The sequence below is a fragment of the Chlorocebus sabaeus genome, chromosome 10 (genome assembly GCF_047675955.1).
Source record: "Chlorocebus sabaeus isolate Y175 chromosome 10, mChlSab1.0.hap1, whole genome shotgun sequence".
NCBI lineage: Eukaryota > Metazoa > Chordata > Mammalia > Primates > Cercopithecidae > Chlorocebus > Chlorocebus sabaeus.
In genome coordinates this window covers 30,541,440-30,569,039 of record NC_132913.1, presented here as the reverse complement: position 1 = coordinate 30,569,039, position 27,600 = coordinate 30,541,440, and the positions used below count along the sequence as shown (strand labels likewise).

Below are 27,600 nucleotides of genomic sequence, written 5' to 3'. Positions count from 1 at the left end.
ATTAATAAGACACTCAGTTTGTGTGGATTTGCTCAAATGAGATTCAAATCGATTTAATGAGTTTAAGTTTGAAAAGTACCAACACGTCCTGGAAAATAATTATTAGGAATTTTCTTTATGGCACTAATTTTCCATTCACATGAATGAGGCTTAGCGAAGCTGTCATAATCATCTTTTAATGATACAAGTAGAAATTCTAACAGATGATGTTCTAATGATAAGGTAAAACAAAGTGCTGTCAATACCACGGTATACTAAGAGGATAATAAAGAGTTTCAGAATTATGAGATGCTAACTAGGGATTACATCAATTTGAGGTGTAATCCTAACATTACCTTTTTTACCATTTTTTCCACATGGGAATTTATAGTGGGGATAGAAGTACTAATATCTGTATAGCAATACATACGTGGATGAGATATCTGAGAACTTGATGTGATTTAGAGTCAGAAGCGAAGTGATAGGGAACAAATCAACTCTATTTATCTATTTGGCTTTGCAATTGATAGATAAATACATGCCAGGGAATAAAAAGACGAGTAAGAGGTTCCCACTGGAGCGAATGATACCTATGAACCCAGGGCAGTATAATTTAACAATTAAAATGGTAAGTCTACAAAAGGACACAGGAATGCAGAGGAACGGGCCGAGCTAAAAGTAGAAGCAAGATCACACAGTACATTTGTCACGAAGATTAAATGAGATACTGTATTCAAAACACGTGGCCTAGTAATTGGCCTAATTAGTGCTTAATTATATTGTTTTGTGGTGGGTTTCTTTTTTCTGTATTCATTATTTCCTGATTGCCTATACATCAAATATTCAGGCTCTCTGCTGAATATTTGGCCTAGCCTGGAATATAGCACACTTTATTTCAATAATTGTAGCTCTTCTTAGTTTCCATGGTTTGGGAGACACACAAATAGTTACAGGAAGACTTTTCCTTTTTGTTTTCCTATAGTGCTTGTGAGTAAGACTGGCAATAGCTTTCCTCACTGTGCTCCTTACATTCATCATAACAAACCTGAAACAGAAGGATGTACTGGTAAGAGAGAAAATCATCAGTGTTACCTGAAAATGTCTTTGATTTGCTGCTAAGACTAAAATGTCTTTCCACACAAAGGGGGTAAAGGAGAGCAAGGAAGAAACCATGACCAGACAACAGGTAAAAGATCAGGATGACAGGGTCTAAGAAGCCACCCAACAGAGTTATCAGGATGACATTTGCACTGTGGGCTGCTACAGGAAGGTGCAGAGTCAACCATGTTCACCTACAGAGTACTGTCGACTCAGTACATTGCTCAAGTCCACTGCATTATGGATAGTGTGCAAACTTGTGATCTCTCAGCATAGTACAATCAATTGCTTCCCAATTTTGTAACCTGTACACTTTGTGTTAAAACTACTTCAGTTATCAAAACAACTGACTTTATTTGGGCTGAAATCCCCTCATTTGCTAAGGCTTAATTGTCAGAGTTGCTCTTACTATTACAGTAATAATAACAACTTGAATTTAGGTCGATTTGTTTGTTCAGTCATAGGAAAGGCTCCCCCAAGAAGAGACCAGGGTATCGTTTTTTTCTTTCTGTTTCACTTTGGACATTAGCTTTACAATCTATAATATGATTACTCAGAAGAAATACAAATAAGCATATAACCTAAGAAAAAAAGGTGTATTTGGCTATTATCCTTAGCAAACTAACTCAGGAACAGAAATCCAAATACTGCATTTTCTCAGAAGTGGGAGCTAACTGATAAGAACTTATGAATACAAAGAAGGAAAACAACAGACACTGGGGTCTATTTGAGGGGAGAGGGGAGAAGATCAGGAAGAATAACTATTGGGTACTGGGCTTAATACCAAGTGATGAAATAATGTGTACAACAAACCCCCATGACACGTGTTTACCTAGGCAGCAAACCTTCACATGTACCCTGATACCTAAAGTAAAAGTTTAAAAAAATGTGAAGATCAAGTTTTTTAAAAAGCTATGCTTTATTAAAATCAGAGCTGGTAAGACTCCCATCTCATAGACCAAAACGTTCTGAGATCTAGATTGGGTTTTCACTGAAGCCTAACTTTCTACCCAAAGATTTCTGAGAAACTACCTCACCGGATTGTTTCCACTTAGGAGGATATTCTTAGAGTACAAGTGCACAGAAGCAGTTTAGATTCTATTGTGCTATTACATTGAAAAACTCCTTCTAAATACTCATTCACCTTCTACATCACCCAGCAATATGCTTATGAAAGCTGTTTTCTTTCTTGTAACTACAGGTGTCAGATGCATCACAAAAGCAGAAGTGCCCTTTCAGCTCTTCTCTGTGCCATTCCTTGTCAATTTCATGCTGCCTACAGCAACAACATAATACTGAAAACAGCCATGATGTCACTGGAAGTGCTCTGTGATTGACAGAGAGGGGCAGTCGTAGTCAGAGGTGGCTCCTCAGAGAATTCAGAACCCACTCGCTGTCCTCCAGGGGCTCATCCCTTGATTTGAGGGAGGGATGAAATATTCTCTGCATGAGAGAGCAGAGATGGGAAGTGATATAGGTATGTAAGGATGGTCAGTTACTTTAAATGTAGTTAGACAGGACAGCCAGAATACAGAGGTCTTGGTTAGGTCCTCTGTAACAAGCCCTAGAGGCCCAGAAATGTGATGACAGCAAGGCACATTTCTTAACTCTTACACTTGTTGAAATGAGTAGAAGGTGACATTTGTTTGGAAATCCCTCCCCAGCCTTTGTTCCCAGAACTCAGCATTCATTTTCCTGTGCCTACATACGTAGTTCCTTAGATAAACACTACTACTGCAACAAATCAGAGTGCCAGGCATTACCAGATGGTTACATAGAATTAAAAATATATGCAAAAAAATAAGTTCTAAAGTAAAAATGGATAAAGATGTAACTCTTACTAATTCCTAAAATTGCTTGTTATTACAGACCGGCTGCTACAAACACGGTGTCTTTATCTACCCGAAACTTTGTTCCCAGCATCTTTCTCTTCTGACATTCTCAGTACCTCTCTATTCATGAAATCCTACCCATTTATTAATGACCAGCTAAAGAAGAACATCCTTCATGAACCCTTTCTTGGTAATTTATGTGTAGTGATTATAGCCTTTTCTGAAATCCTATTGTCTGCTTTTTATTTGTCCTTTAATCTTGACTGCTCTTTCCTACCATTTTAGGATCTCTTTTCTCCTCAACAGAATCTAACTTCTTTGAGATGACAGACCATGTTTAAGTTTTTCCTCTTCTGAGTCCACATGACCTAGACAAGGTAAGAAACCACAGGGAAAAGAACAGGGGCTTTCAAATCTACAGGATGAGAGTCAGTTGTACAGAATTACATACTGTGTAACTTACGCCAAGCCTAATTAGAGAAAGTTTCTTTCAGAAAGAAATCTTTTCTCTCCATTTTTCCCTTTGCTTTCAAATGGCATTTTTCTATCTTTGGTGGAAGATAAAATAATCTGATGGAATCAGACTATCTAGATTTGAATCCAGATTTCAATGGATGCTTACCACATGGCTTTGGGGAATATATTCACATTCCCATGCCTCAGTTTCCCCAACTGTAAAATGGGGCTACTAAAAATAATTCCCTTTAGCATCACCCTGAGTACTAACCAAACTAACATATATAAAGTGCTTAGAACAATGCCTCAGACATAGTGAATGCTCAATAAACATGGGCTATCACTGTTATGATTACATTTCTTATCATTAGCTTAGCATTCAATTAAATTTTACTCTGGTTTCTCTGTCAGCAGAGGTCACTTGTTTGCAGACAGAGTCCCACTGGTTGGCAAACAGTAATCTAGTAATAAGAGTCTTTGACTGGATGTTACAGAACTTGAATCCTCCAGTCACTTCTTTGGACTAATCACTGACATTTTTGGATTTTGGATTGCTTTTGGCAGATGATGCTACCAACCAAATACGTGTGGTCTTCTTTCCATATTACACAATTATCACTGGGAAGTGGCTGTCCCCAAAAGGCTACACTTCCTAGTAAGAAATAAGCAGAAGTGATGTGTGTCACTTCCAGTCTAAGTAGGCCCCTCCTCCTCTTCATTCCTTTTCCACTGGCTTGATGTAGAGAAACAGTGGTCTAAGAAGCCACACGTTGAAGACACTGGGTCCATCACATAGGAAGAGTCAGGGTTCCTGATTTAATGGCTGCAGGAAAGCAGCCTGCCAATCAACAATGTCCATGCTGAACTTCACATGAGTGCAAAATAAAATTCTATTTTCTTTAAATCGCTATCTATTGTGGGGATTGTTACAGCAGCTAGTATTATCCTAACTAATATGTTTGGAGGGAATTCTACCCATCTTACAAAAGGTAATTATCAAACCATTAAATATCAAAATGTCAGAAGCACCAAGTAAATGCATGTGACAATATTTTCTTGTTTACCTAGTGCTTATATTCAAAGAACATTCGGATAAGCTTGCATAATTTCTTGGTGGTTCAAACCATTCATAAATTTAAGTGCTGTGGGTTCCAGAGTATGTGAGAACAACAACAGAGACTGTCTTAGAATCTTTAAGGTGCTTATTGGGTGGGAATTCAGTTATGGGGAAAGGAAGGGTTTAGAGGAGATGATCATTTATTATTATGACAAATACCAGAAGAGTTTTAGGTAAAGAAATTGAGTAAGACTAATTTACCATTGAGTTATGTTTCCAGGACTTTAATGAATTTTTGTCAAATGTACTTACAGACTAATTCAAATATTTATCCTTGATTTTGTTGGTGTCTCTTCCTTAAGTACAGAGTTTTCAAACTGAATAGGCAAAAGAAGATTTTACCTTTGAGTTTTTGTGTTAAACATTTGTCACCAAATGATACCTAAATTTGGATCTGAATGTGAATAGCCCATGATCACATTATCCTTTTGACACTTAATAGTTGCAACACACACACACACACACATATATATACACATATATATATATAAAATTACTTTCCATTTCCTTCCTCCCGGAACACTCGGCCTGAAGACCCTTACCTAAGAAACTTTTAGTCTCTGCTTTTCATCAGGTGCTTAGTAAATTATGCATCATTAACAAAGCCTGACATCTTTAACACATCGATGTGGTTTAAGATGCCAAAGTCAGTTTAATCTATCCTCTGCCAAAATAAATAAAATCACACTCTTAACTGTGCAAAATGGACATGTTTTGGGGTAGCCTTTAACCTCAGTGGGTCTCAAGACAAGAATATAAATAGAGATGTGCAGGCCATGTGTCTAAATATTTATCAGTTGTAAATCCAACTAACAAACTTCACATTATCATGTTCAAAAACACTTTGTTGTGAGGACTAAATACATCAATACATGTTAAGAGTGTAGAAGCACCCCTGGCATGTATGAGGACCCAATAAATGCTAGTTGCTAGTGATGAGGATGACAACTTTCTCTCCTGTAGAGCATTACTGGATGAATAAATGACTCAGTGAATGCTCATTGGGTGGTGAAGATTCTCTGGACCATTGGGTGCCTTCTTGATTAATAATACAGTGTCCAAGGGTGGTATCAATACCACCAGACCCCAAATGCCTACCAAAAGGACAGTAACAAAAGACTTTAGGCACTGGAGCTTCCATGGGCATTAATTCTATAATAAGTTTAAAAATGACAATTCTAAGATAATTTAAATTTACATTTATATTTATGTATGACAAGCTAAGTGAAAGCTAAGTGCTAAAGGAAAAGTTTGAAGAAAACTGATTACAATCAGTAATTCTGGTACTGTTGGATTAATACTTTGGCTTAGTAATGTTACCACTTAAAACTAATGAGGTCAATATATATTTCTAGAAACAATCAACAATAGCTTCTAAATTATAGTTGTATTTCCTAGCACTGCTAAAATAAATGGTCTTGTAAAATTCCTATTATAAGAATATATTTTCAAGTACAGAAAACTCTACCATAAATTATTTTACATAAATAATTATTTTTAAAAATCAATAAGAGTATTTTAAAGTTTTGGAACTAAAACAAGATTTTTTTTTAAATTGCTTTGGAAGTGATTTATGAAAAAAATCAACCTTTCTATTATAATAATTTTTAAAAAGACTGTCTTTTCTATTAAAAATTTTAATTTAATTTTACAGGCTGTTACTCTATAAATAGAACAATCCATTTTAAACGGACAAGGTGAAGTATATAAATGACATTATTAGTGTTGCTACTAACAAGTTTTGAACTATGCATATTTACACATAAATAAAACCAAACCAAAGAGGATACAAATCTTTGAGTAAATGAATATTAGGGGTGGCATACCAATTATTTCCTTAGTTCAAGGTGTAAATGGATCAAAATAATTGAGTAATATTGGCATCTTCCTGCATTATATATTGAAAAAATTCATTTGTAAATAATTAACTAAAAAAAAAGCAGCAACACTTATATAAAAACTATCACATTTAAGATTGATCTTAACTTTCTCCTTTTATAATATTCTGTTATTGGCTGGAAGCTAACAGTCACCCTAAAACGACTGATGAAATTGAAAATTCATTGCAAAACTCAAGCTACTGTATTTTAAAATAAGAATAGGATGTGCTTATAGCACAAAAAAAGTCCAATATTATTTATAGTCATTGTTATGAATATTAATTTGGGGCACTTGGCTGTAGCTGTCTAATAGCACCACTGTGAAATAGCCATCACGTTAGAGGTAGTTATGGCTTTTCAAGTGTTTTTAAACTTCCCAGTTTCTAAAATTCTTTTGTTCTAAAAATTTTAAATATGCTGTATCCATGTAACTGAGCTTTTGGTTAAATTTCTCCAGCATCTGGGTACAACTCTTAAAAGATACTGGAATCCTTTACCAAGAATTTTGTTTTTAGCGCTAATCTCATAGCCTTGGTGAAGTGAAGCTGGGGAATGATAAAATGGGTAGATACAGAGGGGCAAGTTACAAACCTCATCAATTTGAATTCAAAGCAGCCCATTCCAGTTAAAACATGGAGCTCACTGAACATTTGCTTAGTGCAGGTTTTAATAAAAGTGGCAAGAGAGGAAGATAATGGGATCCTATCTGGACTGCCTGGCATCTTCCAGCACACTGCCTCTCGGCCTGCTGCTGGGGTTCTCTGAAGAGAACCCACGAGATAATACACTGTAGTACTTTAGAATTAGAGAAAAAACTGTCACATTTGATTTTGAACTATTATATATGCTTTGCTTTTATGTCATAACACTTAGCAAGCATTAGAAGAACACACAAAAATGTATGTGCCTGAGTGTGTCTGTGAGTGAGTGAGGAGGGAGGGAGGAAGGGAGAGAGAGAGAGAGAGAGGGAAACTGTTTGCATGTACATGTCTGCTGCTTTTCCATACAGACTGTAAACACCTTGGGACAGGTAAAGTGTCTAATGTATCATCATATTGTCATCCCCAAGTATCCCCCAAAATACTTAATCCAATACCATACATGCTGTCTTTAGTACATTTTACAAGTACATTGAATTCAGTTAACCAATTTATTTGCTATATTTTTTTATAGAAATTATCAAACTAGGATTAAATTGCCTGGACTTTCAAGGTCAAATCTGTTTGGAACTTAGTCTGTTGCTCTCATTAATAATTCTCTTAAAAATCGATACTTAGGGCATTCTGTTGTGATCAGCCCAATTGCCCAGTTTCAGGCCACAGAACAGTACTGCGTATCTGATGATCTCACTGGCCAAACACCCTGTCTTCTTCCTTCCCTTCTGTCTTGCAAGTCCTTTCTGACAAATCTCTCTTATTTCTCGATAATATCCACACTTAGTTGGCTCTGTTCTTTTCTACCTCGTTACCTGCTGCCGGCTATCATACTTTACTCACTTCTCAAGTAATCTGTTTTTCCCTCATTTCTAAATCTCATTTGTTTCTTCAGCCTAACCCATTCCAGCCATTTACTGTTAAAAAGTATTTGAATCTTTGATTACTCCGAACAGTTCAGGCTCCCTCTTCCTACTCCAACATTGTATATTCATGATTACACACTATCTGATTATGTCAGAAAAGTGGTTGCAACTTGAAAGTGCATGGGCTAAAACAATTTGATTGGGTTCACATAATGCCACATCATGTGTAACGTTTAAAAAATATTTTCTAAATTTAAAATCAATAATTTTATATGAAAATCCAGATTTCTGGTTTCTCCTGGAAGACCAGAAGGTTTGGCAATATTGCTCCACATTCTTGCATGCATCAATGGGCTATAGTTGAATAGCTGCTGTTTTTTTTTTTTTTTTTTTTTTTTGATGGGACCAACTCGAGTTTGGGCTTGTTGCCATCATTTCCTATTTTCCTTAACTCTTAACCACCACTGCTTTATTCTCTTACATTACCAGCCATAAGTGCTTTAGCCTGTGGTTCCTACTTTAATGTGTTCTGAACTAATGTCTTCTTTAGCTCTCATTCCTCAATACTTAGATCTTCTATTTTACTGAACCTCAACCACCTAACTTTCAGCATCCCTTTTCTCTACCTTTCTCCTGATCATAAACAGCTATTGGGAAAGTCATGGAGCTGTGTTGATCAAGCCCAATAGTTTGCTATCTGCTCTGAGCTTGGCTATTACTTAGTTGTCACATTACACTCTGTTTCATTAATTATTCAAATTGCTTGTCAACTCCTTGAAAGTAGGGACTCAATTGTTTATGCCTTTGCAGCCTGAGTACCTAAACTTGCCTGGGTATTTAAGAACGTCCATTCACTTAGATATTTATTCAAAGTTTATTATGAATGACTATTACAAAGAATCAGATTGTCTAGTTGTTGGGTTTCACGTGGTATATGAAAACTAGTAAAATTTAGCAGCCGTGAAATAATTCTTCTTCCTCTTTTTTTGGTTATTTTTCTTCTGGCCTTACCTTAGACTATGTGAAAGCCACTAGGTAAGAATTGAAAGGACAAGTAATAAGAATAATGCATCACACCTTTGTTAAGAGGGCACCAGATTTAAGGTTTCTTCACCTGTCCTTTATATAAACATCTCAGAACAAGCGAGACCCTACAGATGCTGTGTATTGCAATTCCTGGGCACATCTGGGTGGGATAAGCAGGAAGAAGCTTTGAATCTCTCCAGCCTGTGCCCTGCTTTCCAACCAAGGTTTTCCACCCTGTAAACTGCTATCGTGTCTACTGCCTTCCACAAAGATTTGAAATTCATCAGACAAAGTGTATACTTAATACTCACATGAGGGAATACAGAATACCTTTCAATACATCAAACTCCTAAACCTTTTACATCCTTCATTTTTAAGCTACATGGATTTTGATTTGTACAATTTTAAAAATATTCTGAAGCCTAGTCAATCTAACAGTAAAAGCACTGTTGCACAGTAAGAAATCAAGAAATACAATTCAGCAAACCTGGTATAGTTGGTCCCCAGGGAAGCTTTGTTCCAATTCGGTTTGTCATAGCCCAGATCCATCATGTCATGCTAGCCTAACTTACTACTACTGTCTTTCATTTTTTTCCCCCTTCTTGGCACACTCCAACTATTTTCTGTTAAACTAGTGCTGTCACAAGAAAACATATAAAAATGCTCTTTTGCAAACACACTGTTTGGTTCTCTCCTGAACTCTCCAGAGCTACGGATTTCTCTCACTGTCTTCATCGGGGTGAATGTTGACAGATCACTGAACCTTACTGTCGGTGGTGACAGGCTTGATGCTGTTTTGTGCAAGGTGGAGAAAAAACAAAATAATAAAAAAAGGTTTCTGTGCCTTGCATCTAGAAGGTCCCTGATTCAACAACAAAGGCTTATGTTCAAAGATGATTAGCTTAAAGGCATTTCAGAGATTTCTGATTGTAGCAGCAGTTGGGTGTCTTGCTACTGGGTGAAATATGTATTCCCCCGAGAACAAAGGCAGCAGCAATCCTCTTCTGCTGAGATGGCACCTTTAATAATTCCATGTATTTATCAGTATGTGTGTCAAGATCTTAGGGATTTTGCCCTTCAGGTGAAGCTAAGAATAGATAGAGTGGATAGGGTCTTAAACAGTCCTCTAAGGTATCTGCAGACAAAAAAAAAAAAAAGGCGTCCCAAGGAATCTAAGGAAATGAGAAGAAAATATTTTCCTTGTGGATGAAAATGTACACAGCACAGAAAAATAACTCAGAGGTTTCTAAAAGGAAGATTGAATAGCCCTTAGGTTATTCAGAAAGCCTTAAGATAAGCTATTGCTCAAAAAATTGTGCATCACAATGTTTTTCAAGTTTGAATCAAGTAAATCTCAAGAATTATATGTTTTAAAAGTTAAAACTTTAAAAAGGTAAACTTTTTTTTTTTTCCAAATACAATCTACAAGCTATGTGCTGTTGCCATGGATTTCTCCCACATAACCATTCTGCATGTTGTGTACGTGACTCCAAGGGGAAAATGGTCGGTATGCATTTGGAAGTGTAGGATGTACACAGGACTGAACTGAGTGTGCATACATATAAGTGACACTCTCCCTCTGGCCTATGGCCTTGAATGACACCTTCTGTCACCATGGGAGGCCGATTTATCTACTATTGAATCACATGGCACTTTTTCCCCATATGGGCTTGCACTGGGCCTGCTTCTTCGTGCTTCTCATCAAATGCAAAGGGCTTTCATAACTACATGTGCAAAGGTGTATGAGTTCTGAACCATTAGGGAATACCAGGAACTTGAGGAGGTAACTTTTCAAATAATGACTTTGATACAACCTCTCAAAATTTGGAAGATCAGAAAGTCAGTCTAAATGGTGCACTCAGCATCCTTCACCTGACACAGAAGGCACAGCCTGCAGGGGTGAGTTAAGTCTGGGCATTAACCTCCCCTGGAGAGACCCATAGAGCCTAAGTCTCAGACATTTCTCTTTTTCTTTTTCTTTTGGGACAGAGTTTTGCTATTATCCCCCAGGCTGGAGTGCAATGGCATGATCTCGGCTTACTGCAACCTCCACCTGCTGGGTGCAAGCAATTCTTCTGCCTCAGCCTCCTGAGTAGCAGAGGTTACAGGTGTGCACCACTACGCCCAGCTAATTTTTGTATTTTTAGTAGAGATGGGTTTTCACCATGATGGCCAGGCTGGTCTCAAACTCCTGACCTCAAGTGATCCATCTGCCTTGGCCTCCCAAGTGCTGGGATTACAGGCGTGCGCTACCACGCCGGGCCTCAGACTTTCTTTAAACAAGATCAGAGACCCCTGAGAGTCCATTCTGTCTTCCTCTTTGTTTTGGAAGTGAACTTTCAATGACACATCTGGGATATCTGTTATTTTCAGGGTAACAGGCTGATGTCATGAAGTGCGATTTCAGGTTTACAGTGAAACCAAGCAGAAGACAAGATGGATTTTGAGAAAGGAAGAAAGCGCTTGTCATAAGTATCTACGAGAATAGATAATTAGATTAAGTCTAATCTCTTCCAATGTGTTTTGGGGCACATTTCATTAAAGTCAAAAGCAGACTTCCCTTCTAAGGACTAATGTAATTTATTTTGTTATTAGTCAAATTTTATAACAGCATTAGACAAAAATAAGCTATATGAATATATATGGAATAGGTTTATGCCAAGAAACAGAAACAGAATTATACATTTGTTCAATTGAGTTTTCCACTCTCGAAAACTCAGGTCAAACCATTCCACCTCTAGGACTTTAGACTCCTAAGAATTATGTATTTACAGTCCAGCTGGGCTTTACCCACCTGGCTATATATAGCAATGTGCCACATAACATTTTGTCCAACAGACCATATACTAAGGGTGATCCCATAAGATCAATACTGTAACATGTCATATAAGTTAGTGGACTAGAAACAATAGGTTCTATCACATAACCTAAGTATGTGGTAGAGTATACCATCAATGTTTGTGTAACTCCACTCTATGATGTTCATGCAATGAAGAAATCACCTAATCATGCATTCCTCAGAATGTAATCCTATTGACACATGACTGTGCTTTAAAAAAAAAAAAAAATATGACTTCCTGCTGATGCATTTCCATTTTACTAAATTCTTTGATTCCTGTATAGTTACTGAGATTCTCTTTTTCTGTCCTATTTTCTTCTTAGAACCATGGCAATTTTTCTGAAGAAAATAAAAGGAAGCAGTGCATTTAATTCCATAGGAATTCGTTACATGTATACATATGGGTGAGCACACTCACATGCAGACGCACACAAACATGAACATGATTTCATATTCGAGTTATGCTATGCTTAGACAAAGCTGGGATTTCAACAAGGTCAAGTTACAAAGAAAAACTAAAAAATTTAGAACTGTTCCATTTACGTTGTTCTCATGTATTGTATGTGTGTAAAATGGATAGAGGAAAAACAGTTCTGATCAGAAACCAGCATATAGCACATTGTGGTTTATTAGAAATAACACTCTGGCTGGCATCCACAGAACCAGACCTTCAAGCTTCAGTCCTACCATTTATTTCTGGTTGTGTGATGATGAAGTTGGTCATTCACCTCCAGGAGACTCTTCTCATCGTTAAAAGTACAATAACACCACTTTTCACAAAAGGCCATAGTGCAGGTTAAATGTATTGCATTTGAAAGCACTTTGCAAACTCAAATACAGACAGCAAATGTAAATGAAAAAGATTAAATCACAACACAGAGTTTCTTCAAAAAAGTTATGGGATATTTGGAGTAGACATTTTCTTCTTTCATAATTTTGTGCATCATGAATTTTCATTTCAAATTTCAGAGAATTTTTAAGTTTTTGCTAAAGTCAACATTTAAAAATATTGTATGGATGCAAAATTATTTTATCTACACTTAAAGAGTATATAATGGTTTGATGTTTCAGTTTTCATGTATAACTTAAGCCTTGTTCAAACACACTAAAGACAGAGTTTTATTAGGACTGGCAAGAATGATACCAGTATATATTCATGGACTGATTCCATCTGTATGGAATATGTAGATCTCACTCTAAATATAGTTTTTCAGTGTTCTGAAATGCTTGTGCTAAAATCTGAAGTACAATAAACTGATACTATATTAACATTAAATTTAGTTTCTCAATTTAAAGAAATATGTATCCTCTTTTCACAAAATATTAGATGTTTTCTAATTCAGAAATGAATGTATGCAGATCAATGGCAACTCAAATTCAAAAGCCCTTATGCTATAGTATTTCATACAGTGCAGTTTTCATCTTTATCCTAAGATATTTCTAATCAGACAATTTGGGAACCTGTCCGAGGTAAAGTTATTGGAAAATAAAACAATATTTCTAAAGCAAACGAAGTACCAGTTTGATATTTACTGTCATTTGCCTAATTTATATTTAACATAGATTTTGTAATGATACTTGGAGTGTTTAATCTTAACCATATTTTAGTATATTTATATTTTGCATTTCCTTTATGTTTATAAAAATACCCTTTTCAGTATGTTGAAAAAAATATTGAATTAGTTAAGTTTCCACAGTTTCTTAATTTTCTCAATTAGTATTGGGTTTACAAGTAAAAATCCCAAGTGTGAAGGCAGTTAATCTAATTTTTATTTTTTAAGTAATCATTGGATAAATTTATATGTGTTTAATTTCACCTGCATATGTCTTTTTGAAGTCTTAAGAGATCTTGTCACAAAGATTGCTTTATGTCCTCAGTATATGTCTTTGACTGGTGTATGTCTTTGGCTCAGTCTCCACAAGTCTAATATTACAAGTCTGTAATATTTATTTCCAAAGGCTTATATGTTATATAAAACCCAAATGTACATTGTCTTTCAAAAAAATAGAACAAAGTAAGAATTTGAGACACGGGAACTATATTGTATATTCATTGAAATCTACCACTCTTAGGCTGAAAATTTACTTTTCATGCCTCAGACCACCTTTAAGGAAAGAAGTATAACCTGAGGCTTATTTTACAATAGTCAGGATTACTTTTTGTAGTTCCTAGATGTTTGATTTTTGCTTCACTGATTTACGATGTGTGATTTTTAATTTCAGGTTTGTGAGTTAGCTCAATGTTGGTAATCTCATTGATGAAATTAGTTTAGCCTATTTTCTAGAACACTATGCTAAGTGTCCTAAAGTCTTGGGATGCACTAGAATGGCTCCATTCTTTTGGGTTATCTATGTTAGTTCTAGCATCATTATCATAACCAAGAGGATCTGCTAGTTACTTTTTATTTATTTATATTTTTTCCAATTGTCTTTTAGCTTAGCTGATTTCATAGTTGTCACAAATTGGCAGCTCTTGGAATAAACATACTCATATATAAACTTCATGTTGCTTCCAGAGTGCTGCATTTTGCAGTGATAACGTTTAAGCATTTTGATAAATTTCATATAAAATTGATATTTACATTTTCCTTTGCAAAATCGCGTTTGGCAAAAGTAGGCCTGCCTTTCTAAATCGTGACCATTAGGTGGCGCTGAGTAAAACAGGGCCAAGGTCCCAAGTCCATTCAGCTGACCCTGGCTCACTGCACTTCTGTATGTTAACTCCTCTTTCTTGTACGTCTTTGCATTGCCATTCTTGTGCCGTGGCCCAAAGTTTCAAGTATGGGTAATCGGAAACAGGTTTCTATTCTTGAAAATAAAAAGGAAATCAGGAGTGGGAGGCGATCGAGCGGTGGAAATTCAGCTTATTTATTTTGAAGAGGGGGCAAATCATCAAAGTAGAAATGTCCAGTGAAGAGTTGAAAATAAATGACTGGTGCTTAGATGAGGGGAAAGCATTGGCGATAGAATTTTGGGAATCATTCAAGTAAAGGCATAGCTGAAGCCATGAAAATGGATGAGTTATCTGAAGGAGGAATTAGATATCAAGAAGAATGAAAGACCAATAGCTGAACACGGGAAAATATTCACAGTTACAATTCAGGCAGACAAGACAGACCTGGATAGAAAGACACAGTTTGAAGAGAAAGAGGGATGCAATCTACTGAAACATTGGCTCACATTTATTGACGGTTTTTTAATGTGGGGAAAAAAGAAAGGTAAGCATCAAATTAATGTTGAACTAGTAAAGGCTTAATATTATTACAGGTGGAAATAAAATGCTTAGTGCCTTGGCATGACAGCAGTGCAAAGCCTCTGTGGGCTCTTTGCCTAAGTCCTGATTTGCAACAAAGGCTGACAGCATTGGACACAAGGCAGAAAACCACAAATATTTTTGGGTATGTGAACATATACAATAGGATAGTACAAGAGTAGAGTCATGTATGTCACTATTTTGTAAAATTAATTTAAATATCCAAACTAACTCTTTTGTCTTACTTCAAATTTTTGAGCACAGATAGATCATCTCTCCTTTAAAGATTATCATCTATATTTTTAAAAGATGAGGAGCGAGTTCCTTACTTGTCCCTTAAATTTTTTACTTTCTCATGTTGGCAGTTTCAAACTAAATAGTGTGTACATTGAGGAAAGCAGTGAGAAGGGAACAGTGTGAAATTATTGATCTCTTGCCTTGTGAAGTTTCACGGGTCTTGGAGAAAATTTACAAGTTTGCTGCAGGGCAAAATTTGATCATTTTGGACAGGGATTGAATATTTTGCCTTGAAAAATGTTAGCAAAAAACCTCCTGGGGAAAAAATCACAAATTGTCAAATCATTTGGGCATAGAAAGTCATCAACTTTATGTAGTGAGTGGCAATTTATACTCTATGCTTAGCTTTCATGGAAAACAATGACAAATTTAGAATCAATACTCCTAAATGATCTACTCCCAACAAGAACTGATTGTTTTCACTGATTGAGTTGAAAGGCTGGCTCCAGTGTAATGCCAAGGGAGACCAGCAGGCGGCAGCACTTAATGACGTGTAAAGTAGAGGAGGAAGCCTAACCAGAAAAGGGCTAAACTTTTAAATAGCATGCCAGTGTGAGAAGAGTACAGTTGTGAAAACAGATCTGGGTTCAAATTTTGGCTCTGTCATTTATCAGCTATGTGAAATCCGGCAAGTTATTTAACCTCTCTGAATCTCAGTTTTCTCATGCTTAAAATGGAGCAATTAATATTTACCTGATATGGTTTGGCTGTGTCCCCATCTTGAATTGTAGCTCCCACAATTCCCACATGTTGTTGGTGGGGAACCAGTGAGAGGTCATTGAATCGTGGGGGCAGATCTTTCCTGTGCTGTTCTCGCGATAGGGAGTAAGTCTCATGAGATCTGATGGTTTTATAAAGAGGAGTTCCCTGGCACAAATTCTCCCTCTTTGCCTGCCACCATCCATGTAAGATGTGACTTGCTCCTCCTTGCTTTCTGCCATGATTGTGAGGCCTCCCCAGCCATGTGGAGCTGTAAGTCTATTAAACTTCTTTTCCCTTATAAATTACCCAGCCTTGGATATGTCTTTATCAGCAGTATGAAAATGAACTAATACACCTGATAATGATGTTATACAATGAGAGACGGATGCATGCCTCATTTATGCTGCTTCTGTTATGATAATGTTTTTAAAATTGTTATTAAAGCAACAGAGAATCTTCCATAGGAGGGCAGATTAAAGTCTAAAGACTTTGGGGGGGAAATAAAACTTTACATATATTATAAATAATATGATTCTGATATTTACAAATTTATTTACAAGTATAGGAGGACTAGAAACAACTTTAAAGTGATAACTTTAAGAAGTTACTAAAACTGAAAACTACTGAAAGAAAAAACTCTTATGTAGTACTGTAGATGGTAACTTTATTCAATTCCATCTATAACAAGTTCATTTAGTCTGAGAGTGAAGGAAGAGTTACATAAGCTTATGAATACTGGATTCATAGAAGACTTTAAAAATATTTTTGGCTAGGTAACACTTTCACATAATTCAGCAATCAAAAAGCATAAAAAAGGAATAAAGTGAGAAATGTTTTTCTTCTCTTTATCTCAATAGTAGGATTCTTTAACATGGAAAGTAGAATATTTCAAGTCTATCATTGCTAATGAAAACGAGGTATCTGCAACACATGTACATTTTAATAAAGTGTATGGGTGACAACTGGCCATTGTATTACCATAATGAAACATCATCATTAACAGTTGGCCAATGTAAAGAGGACCTATGGCTTCATTATAACATCTGAGAGACTGGGTTCTTAGGCCCGTTTCCCAGGAGTCCACATTACCTATGGAAGAGTCATTTGAAGTATCTCTTATATTTAGCTGTTGCTTCCTACATGAACTGTTGCAGGACCTCAGGAAACATGTTTCTATTTTTAAGCAAATCTTAATTGCAAAAACATCCTAACAATAAGTCATATCTTATCCTGCTATATTATATCCTAATATAAAACTCATCTTGCTATGCTCCTTAGCACTTTCCATATAAAAGACTTTATCCAAGCTCTTGGTCTTTTGATATTAAAGTAGCCTAATGATGTCTTGTAATTACTATCCTTCCTATGTGTATATTTTATGTATTTTGAAAATCTGGAATTAGCATTTATTATTTTCCACATTTTAAATTGTCTTCATTACATGTGTAGTAGAGTAGTCAACATCAAGCCATCTATAAATAAATCGCCCTAGCTCTGGGCCTATCTTTTACCACTTACTAATTATATGACCTTGGAGAAGTGACTGGAATCTTTGTTACTTTTCTTGATTTGTAAAATGGGTATAACTGTCTTAGTGATGTTTTAAGGATCAAGCATAAGTTCTTAGTGTCTAGTATATAATAAGTAAAACATGGCTCTACTACTAATTAGCTGTACTACTTTTTAAAAAATCTGTATCTAAATATTTTTTCTTCTAGCAAACTGTGGGGGTGTTCCTTTTGCATTTGTCATCACTCTGTATCTAAAATAAAAGTATAGATACTTTCTTATAAATTGTCTGTTATTCATCATTTCACTTTACTTAATTGGTGGGATGAGGGTGGTAGAGTTAAGGATGTGTTTGAATTTCAAAGCTATGATTCTCCTTTCTCAAAACCACTCAGTGAATCCTTCATCAAAGTCTTAAAACTTAGCTTTTTAAGCTAATGTCAGCATTCCTCTTGGCTGTGAATGCTTCACAAGAAGGCACTATAGACAGATAATACATTTTGATGAATGAAGCTGGTAACATTAGGAAAAGCCATGTTGTCACCATACGCGGAAAAACCATTTCTGCCTTCTTTCATGCTAGGCCCATCTTCACTCACCCTCATTTCTAGCTTCTACCAAGAGCAGAGGAGTTTATGATGAGAACAGTCAGGGCCCAATACTTGACTTAGGTAAGTGGGTGCTAGCACAAGTATTAAGTGCACTCTCTTTATTGTTACTTCTTCTTTAGTGTAAACTCTCTTGTTTCTTCATGTGATAAATAAACCTAGAAATGACCTGACTCTTGGTTTTCTTCTTCACTCTATGCTCCTGACAATGTCAAGCCTTTTCCCCTAATGACACTGTGCTCCCTACATCCTTTCTTGCTCCTACTGAGTTACCCAGTTCCCGACGCCTGGCAGATTAAGTTTGGTATTGTCACTGAGTCAAATTTGACACTCATTTCTCATTTTTCTCCTTTTCCTTTAGAACTGGAAAAAAAACAAGAAATTTTATCTTTTTAAAAGAAAGCCTATAAATACAAAAGCCTGATTCCAGTAAATTCTATAGCTATGCTTTTGCTTTGAAAGAATCTTTCATTTTGACTCGTGAAGAAATATAGGTTGAATTCATTTCTAGAAAGTGTGAATGATTAAAGGTGGTCAAAATCTTCTCTAAAGTGTTTGGGGGAAGCCAACCTGACTGTTCCCAGCAACAACCACTTCCCAAGTTCTCCCAAGATCTGCAGTGGATCCAGTGACTCGCTGGCTTCTCAAACTGCTATGAGAAAATAAGCCCATCTCTATCTGTAATGAGCTGCTGCACCACTGACCAGAACAGAGACTTGTTAACATCAAGTAGCAATTGCAGTTACCCAAACACATAGAATTTCTAACTGAATTTCTAAATTGGAAACCATCCATGTAACAGTTAATGAAAGTGTTCAATGTCCAATAAAGCAACATAAAAGGCAAGCATACTTAAAGCTCTGTAAAGTGTATCATAGGTTGGAAAAAGTGTGTACATTTAACTGTATAACCAAAACTGGGAATTCTGGAAGGAAAGGAGAGAATCCTGTCATCTAAATATAAAAATGTGTTGCTTAAAAGAATATTTAAATATAAACTATTTAACAAGATTTATGAGAGAGTCAAGATTTTACTCTCAATTTGTCTTCTATGTCCAAAATGACCTGACTCAGATCATGGGGATTGGAAATGATCCCCAAAATAGGCCCGGGTCACATTCTGCAATGCAGTCATGGCTTGTTTTTAAATGTTGTAACCAGATTCCAGCATATATACCAGTTTGCAGGATAATGCTCTGAAATATTCAGTGAAACTCAGGAATGTATTTCCCATCATCAGAGGCAATACTTGAAAATCTTTTCTCTAAGTGCAACTACTTGAGAATGAGAAGGTTCTCACATGATGAATTAAAATCCACAAAATTGGCACTTCAGCTGAGTAAGAGGAAAAAATTCTAGAAGTATGGACAGTCCATAAAAGAGATACTGCTTCGTTCTTCCCTAGAAATAATAACATCTTTTACATATACCACTTCTCTCTGAGGAGCTTTAAAGATTTTATCTAATTAATCCTCCCAGCTTCCCAGAGAGGTAGATAGGGGGCAGGTATTATTAGCTGAATTTAGCAGTGGTAGAAATTAAAGTGTCCTGATTAAGTGACTTAGGTAGGAGGCAGCATTTGCACTTAAATAAGTGGGCTCTAAATTCTCTGCTATTTGAGTAAAAACAGCACCTACAATGTATAATAAATCTGCCTTCTTTTACTCCATCTTACATGCAGCCTGGCCAAAAAAAAAAAAAAAAAAAAAAAAAAAACCTCTTCAGTGTAGCTAGGTACAAAGAACAAAATATCTGTATCTTAAAATGTGATTATGAATTTCACAGTGCCTTCTGGGCTCAAGAGGCCGAAAGTTATTTTTATTAAACTATAAATAAGAAGATTTCTTGTATTTTTAAATTGCTGTAGTAGTCAATTTGGTATTATTTAATAGTTGTATATGCATTATACCAGAATAGAAATATTTGAGGCACTATGGAACTCTACATTAGGGAATGGATGAAAACCTGCATTTGGACTGGATAATTAGACAGTTGGGGTAAGAAATGTGAAGGACAATAGATAATGCCCAAGGTCAGTGTCTAAAAAAGGGGCCTAATTTAGTTACCTAAATTCTCAGTTACCTACTCAAAAGCCATTTTCTTCTTTACCAGTAGAGAGAGCCCTAAGTTGGGGAAATGTCAGTCCTCCTTCCTTGTCGACTATGGTACCTCTATTCTTCTCGCAGGTTATAGGGTTAGACTGTCGGGTGGGCATGTGATCAGTTCTAGTCCAGTGAAACACAAGACTGCCTACTGCAGACCATCTGGAAGAGGCTTTTTTTTTTAATCTTCAAGAGGTATAAGAAAGAATCCCTCAATCTGCTTAACTCTGTCAGGTCTTCACAGACATTTTGGACCAGCAATAGGCAACATGCAGCCATGAGTGAGAGAAGGTGACACACGGGATGGCAGGAGAGGAAGAAGGAACAACTCTGTCTTCTCAATGATGTCATTGAGTTATCGAATTTACCAACCCTTTCACTGTTTTATCTTGGCACTTTCTTTCTACATACGAAAAACTTCTATATTGTTTAGTATAGAAATATGGGATTAAAAAATATAAATGTAACAAATACAGCCTGGAGGGAATTGTTTTCAGAATTACTTCTGCTAGAGTCTCAGACCTGCCACTATCAACCAATGTAAAAATATTCAGATAATGAACCCAAGCTTTGTAAGATGCTGGAGATGCAGAGTCTATATCTATAAATTTCCTCACAGAGTATAAAAATATTCTCTGTACTTTTCTCTAAATAAACCATATGGAGAGAACTGGGCAGGAAAAGGCCCCTACAGAAGCTGGTGAGAATGGGACAGCAAGAGGAGGATGCAGAGACAGAGAATTTGAAGAAGGAATCATGGCCCATTTTACCCCAGACTTAGAGACTGGTCAATCTAAAGATTATCCAGCTGATTAAAATGGGTGTTGTGACCCCATTGCACCATGTAGGCCTTATCGCCAACTTCAAGTTTTGTCTATAAGTAGGTGAATTTAGTAAACAAAGCAGGGCAGTACAGTCTCTGGATTTGTCTTATTGGCTTGCTGCTTGAAGGTTTTCTGAGAAAGATGCCCAAAGATGGCTATTAGCTTAAGACTTAAAAGTTCTACCTGTCCAAATACCTAGGCAGACAATTCATCTATATGTCAAGCACACATATAATTCTAAGGCCTGGGGGGACATTCTGGATCCTGATATGAGTCCCTGAATCTGTGCACTCATATTCCTTTTCCCAAAAGCAAACAAGCCATGTCTGCCAGTTACACTAAAGAAATAAGAAACAAATGATATGTAATGAAACCGCCCATTTTTTCTTACTGAGGAGTGGGCAACAATTGAAAAATAAACGACTTTATTTCGTGTTGTTTGAAAACAGAATGGCTAAGAATGAATTCATTTCCACGCTTAGGTTGCCTGGTCCTACTAGAGGGGGAAAACAAAGAAAGTTCAGGAGGGTGTAAGGAAGTATTTCAGTAAATCCAGGATCAAAACACAAACCACAATCACAAAAACAAAAACAAGACAACTACAAAGAACACTGTGAAATATGAGGCCTCTGAGAGCATAGAAGGATAAGATGGTGTGGTGGGGAAGTCTCCAACAAAGGGATTTCTAAATCACTCTAAAGTTTTTGCTCATTTCTATTGTGTGCCTAAATCTAAGCCAATGTTTCAGCAAGGTACAAAATTAAACCAAACAAAGAATAAACATACTATTAAGCATCACCATGCAAGAAATTATGGTAAGCACTAAAGATTTTTGTTTTGTTTTTGAAGAGACAAAATCTTACTCTGTCAGCAAGGCTGGAGTGTGTGGTGCCACTGCTGCTCACTGTAGCCTTGAACTCCTGGGCTCATGTCATCCTTCCTGCCTCAACCTCCCACGTAGCTAAAAATACTGGTGAGCTGCCACACCTGGCCAGAAGATTTTTTAAAAAGTAGTTGTGGTCCCTGTTTTACAAAGATGCAAAATGTAGTGAGAGGGGTAATGTGTAGGCATATGAAAATATGCATAAAAATGCCAGTTAGCAAAAATTGTCTGATAAATGGGATTAATAAGTCTAATAATGCACAAAGACAGCAAAGCTGTCATCCAGAAGTAGTATTAAATAAATGTTAGCAGTGCAGGCACTACAGCCAACCCACCTCTGTGTTTAAATCCTGATGTTGCCATAAGAGCTTCATGAAATAGGGGAAAGTAACTAACTCCTCTATAAATTCTTTCATTTAAACTAGAAAACAGACTAAGCTATACATTTGGTAAGTCGACTGCAAAGAGTAGAAATGATACACATGAAGAATCTAGCAGAGTGCTGAGATCTCACTGGAGTGCTTGGTAAAGGGTAATAAGATTAGAAATGGTGGGCTGAATAAATGATCTTCACAAACATAATCCGTGCTTACTGAACACTTGATGTGGGAGCCATTCTGCCTAAGTTATGTTTAATTTTCACACTAGTCTCTTTAAGGTTATATGTATGACAGAAGAGTAGAGGTGGGAAGAACCATTCTAGCTATGGAAGTCAGGGAAGAGTTCATGAAAGAACTTGATGTAAAGGATGGGTTTATGGATTTGTCTTGTCTTGTTGCTTGCAAGTTGTCTAACAAAGGTGTCCAAAGACAGCTAATAGTCTAAGATTTAAAAAGTCCTACCTGTTCAGATACCCAGGATCTTAGAAGAGAGGCAGTTTGAGGGCACACCAGGAGGGAAATGTCTCAGCATTGGGATGTCAAACAAATGAACAAACGAACAGGGGCGTTAAAGGACTTATCCATTGTTTCAAAGCAGTCACGTATTATCACCAAAAGAGTATGGACACAAGCAAACCAGCATATCAGAGGACTACTGGGTCCAGGGAGCTACATCATCATAGATTAATAGCCCTGGAAGTTACCTTACATAAGGAATCTGGGAACACACTTGGTCATCCCTTTGGGGTTGGTAACCTAAAGAGCAGGAAGCTTGCCTTAGGGAAAAATTGCTCGCTGGATCTTTTCAAGTAAGTAATGAGAATAATCTCACATATACGAACTTAACCAGGTGGAGGAATGAATTCAGCTCATTGAATAGTTAATTTGTTCATGTGTCTATTTGAACTGTTTCAAAATTACTGTTTGCAAATTGTCTAACTGCAACTCACCACCACCAAGCTCAGTAATATGTGATAGAGACAGCAGCATAACATGTTATTCCATTCCCATACTAGTTAATTTCCAGTTTTTGCTATCAATAGTTCCATGATGATGTGGCAAGCCTGTGGGGTCTCTGGGAACTCTCCACAGACAGAAATTAGTAGCTGCTCTCTGCCAAGGTTTGACAGCAGCCGACTACAGAACTCCTTATTTCTCCTAACTCCTACTGCCCCATCAAGATATTCTCCTTTTTAGTTTGTGGGTAGTTTCTGCTTTTTTGTTTTTTTGTTTGTTTGTTTGTTTGTTTGAGATGGAGTCTGTTGCCCAGACTGGAGTACAGTGGCGCAATCTTGGCTCACTGCAACCTCTGCCTACCAGGTGCAAGTGAAAGTCATTCTCCTGCCTCAACTTCCTAAGTAGCTGGGACACACCCAGCTAATTTTTGTTGTTGTTGTTGTTGTTGTTGTGTTTTTAGTAGAGGTGGGGTTTCACCATGTTGTCCAGGCTGGTCTGAAACTCCTGACCTCAAATGAGCCACCCACCTCAGCCTCCCAAAGTGCTGGTTTTGTTCATAGGTGGTTACATCGTTGCACATAAGAGTTTGATTCAGAAATTTTACCAAGAGGGGTGGCCTGCTTCATTGTGACATTTTTCAGTTATACATTGTGAGGTTCTCAAAGACTGTTGGGCAAGGTGTCCTGGGGAAATCAAAACCTATTAATGTCATTATGAAATTCTGAAATTAAGACTAAGACCACCTTACAAAACAATTCAATTATAAACACGGTGTATTGTCTTGTTACCCAATCAATTGGCTGGTAACATGAGACAGTTATTAGATTGTGCTGTGGAAGTCTAACTTCCTTCTCCTAATGTGATGGAATTAATTCATAAAACCTGATAACAAGGCTATTACAACGTGAACAATGGTTTAAAAGTGGCTTGTATGGAACAGCCAGGCACCACTGAACATTTCAGATCAAAGGTCTATTGAACAGAAAGAACAAATAGAATCAATTTCTTGAACTGTTTCTGCATTTCCAAACTTGCAACATTATACCACATAATGTGACTTAATGAAGTACAGATGAGAAGACCAGAGAAAAGCTAGTTCTAATGTAACAATGAAAATTAATGAAGAGCTTTGGATTTTTTTTCTCTATGGAAACAAACTAGTTATTAAAGACAGCTTTGTACTCCTAAAATTCCGGACTTTAAAGACAGCCAGGACTTAGATAAGTCACTAAGGCACAGATAACAAGGAGTAGAGAGACACATTTGCCACTTTTCCTCAAAGCTGCAAAGTTGTTATCTAATATATTTACATTTATACAACAGAGTACTTAATGAGGCCATCTAACTGACAAAGGTAACAAGATGCACAGGACATTTTACTTAAAAATCTTAAAGGATAAGTAGTGATTACAATTAAATGGATGGCCACCAAATGCAGAAAGCCATACTTTTCTGGAAAGTTCATGTGTAAAATTCAGATATTTTCCCAGTCATAACAGAAGAGTTGTTAGAATTCCAGAAAAAAAAATACAAAATATATTTATTCATTAAAAAAGATTCGAACTCCTTCTATGAGCCAGACTATGTTCAATAATCTTTGGATTCATCAGGAAATAAATTAGCAATAAATAGAAAATTACTAACTGGATGAAGTTTTATAGGAATAAAATATGGAAATGAAATGTTTGGAAATGACTAGCATTTAAAATAGGTTAAAAATTAATTTACAAAGTAAGATTAGCAGAAGAGATTTATAAAATTAAAAAATTGTACAAATAAAATATTAGCCCACACTGACATATTTAATATTTTTTAAAATGTCTTGCAACATATGGCATAAGGACGTGCATTATGATTTTTTATTTGTAATATATTTCATCTAACTAGGAAGTGGCCTGTTCATATATTTATTATTAACTAGAGTTAGGGTAAATATTTTATACTATAAAACCTTTTAGTACAGATAGTCTCCAATTTATGAGAGTATGACTACTTTTTGACTTTATAATAGGTTCATTGGGGTATTAAATGCATCTTTAACTTAAGATATTTTCAACTTACAATGGGTTTATCATGAAGTCAGCCCGTCATAAGTTGAGAAGTATCTGTAATTATTACAAGTCATCATCAAATAATTCAAAACTATGTACTAGTTCCTATTAAGAGCTTGTTGAATTTTTTTTTTTAACTATTTTGTTAAATGAAAGTATTCCCATCCCATTTCTCTCACTTTTGGATGTCAATAATTTTGAAAATGAGGATATTAGTGTAGCAATATTTAAAGCAGAAATGTTTTAAAATAATGTAGTGCTCACAAATAGCAATAGAGTAATGATGTGTGTAGAAAAGTATAAATTATTTAAACTAATCTAATTTTATAACAATTTATTGTTAAGACACACAAGAACAATGAAATGATAAACTGGCAAACATATAGAGAAAGAACTTGAAAACATAAAATAAAAATAGTCTGTATTGACATCAGTACTTTTCCATTGTCAAACTTGGAGATCACAATGCCAAAAATAAGAAAAAAGTTCCATCATATATAGTTAAATTTAAATTTAAAACACAGCCAATTAAAAAGCAAGATTTTGGATCAATCTGGTGGTTAAGTACCTATTTGATTAATATTTTTCTACTGAAAACCACATGAAAACAAAAGAGATCAGGTCTTAGTAGTACTGAAGATCAAGAATATTGATTGGTGGTTCTCTCAAAGAGAGAGAACATAATACTCTCTAAATACTTTAGATCACCTGGATTGAGATGAGCAGCTAATGCATTTCTAGTTTTTTGTTTGTTTGTTTGTTTGTTTGTTTTGTGCAAGGGAGTTTCACTCTGTTGCCAGGCTGGAGTGCAGTGGTGCAATTTCGGCCCGGTGCAACATCCGTCTCCTGGGTTCAAGCAATTCTCCTGCCTCAGACTCCTGAATAGCTGGGATTACAGGCACCCACCACTATGCCTGGCAATTTTTTTTTTTTTTTCTTAAGTAGAGATGGGGTTTCACTGTGTTGGCTAACTGGTCTCGAACACCTGACCGCAAACGATCCATCCACCTCAGTCTCCCAAAGTGCTGGGATTACAGGAGTGAGCCACTGTGCCTGTCCCATTTCTAGAACTTTTCAATGAAGAAAAAGCATGGATGTTAAACAGAAAAAACAGAAAAATTATGGATGTTAAGAAAGCCCTTGTTAGCTCTCTTCTCTAATACATTCTGGCCTGCCCTGCTCACCGCAAAGCCTCACAATCATCAGCCTACCATGTGTGACCTGGTTTCTGGGGCCACCAGGACCATTCACATCCCTTTTTATCCCCCCTTCTTCACCTGCCACCACCATCAGCTTCTAAGGAAGCAGCATGAGAAGAGGATAGATTTCACTTGATGTGTAAAATCAACAATGACTGGCGATTTAAAAGAACACAAGACATAGTTCATTCTTCTAGGGAATTATAGATTCATGCCCACATTCAAGTAAAAAAAGAACTACAAACTGTTTGAAATTCTACAAACTGTTTAAAATTAAAATACATTTCAATTTAATTCTTGAAATAAATCCATCTCCTTTTAATGAGCAGAACATGGAAAAGGATATTTGACACATCGATTTTCCTTCAACTTTAAGATGAGAGAGAATGAGTTTGTTAGAACTCAAGTAGATTTGAAAGTATAAAAACCTTTAAAAAACGGCCGGGCGCGGTGGCTCACGCCTGTAATCCCAGCACTTTGGGAGGCCGAGGCGGGCGGATCACGAGTTCAGGAGATCGAGACTATCCTGGCTAATGCGGTGAAATCCTGTCTCTACTAAAAAATACAAAAAACTAGCCGGGCGAGGTGGCGGGCGCCTGTAGTCCAGCTACTCGGGAGGCTGAGGCAGGAGAAAGGCGTGAACCCGGGAGGTGGAGCTTGCAGAGTACCGAGATCGCGCCACAGCACTCCAGCCTGGGAGACAGAGTGAGACTCCGTCCCAAAAACAAAAAACAAAACAAAACAAAACAAAACAAAATCAACCTGGGTCCTAGAAAAGTAGTCTACAAATTAGAAGAGAAGAAATCCTTAAAAGATACAGAGAAAATGTATATCTGAGTTGAGGGGAAGGTAGATTTATTACAAGAACTAGAAACTTTAGGAATGTATCTGTGCTGACCCCTCAGTAACAGAAAACTTGTAATTTATACTGCCAGAAATGGAAGATTTACTTTTTTTAAGGGTTAATACCAAGTGGAATATACATATGACTGAAGAAGGTAAATAATCAATGCAGGAGAAATCTACATACAGTAGCAGAATTAAAATCTTTATTAAAGACAGAAAAGAGCATAATTAATAGTGCATAAAA

The 27,600-nt window shown here is 36.4% G+C and overlaps 1 protein-coding gene and 1 long non-coding RNA gene across 4 annotated transcripts in view; one reads left to right on the top strand and one right to left on the bottom strand.

Moving 5' to 3' along the window:
* ARHGAP15 (Rho GTPase activating protein 15) overlaps positions 1–27,600 on the bottom strand; it is a 631,557-nt gene that overhangs the window by 458,866 nt on the left and 145,091 nt on the right. The gene's annotated exons all lie outside the window — the stretch shown is intronic.
* LOC140712564 (uncharacterized) overlaps positions 1–27,600 on the top strand; it is a 142,971-nt gene extending 115,371 nt beyond the window's left edge. For all 3 annotated transcript variants that reach the window (XR_012094182.1, XR_012094181.1, XR_012094180.1), the window contains one exon: positions 1–27,600. This exon is cut by the window's left edge and continues 26,460 nt beyond it. This is a non-coding gene — a long non-coding RNA (uncharacterized lncRNA).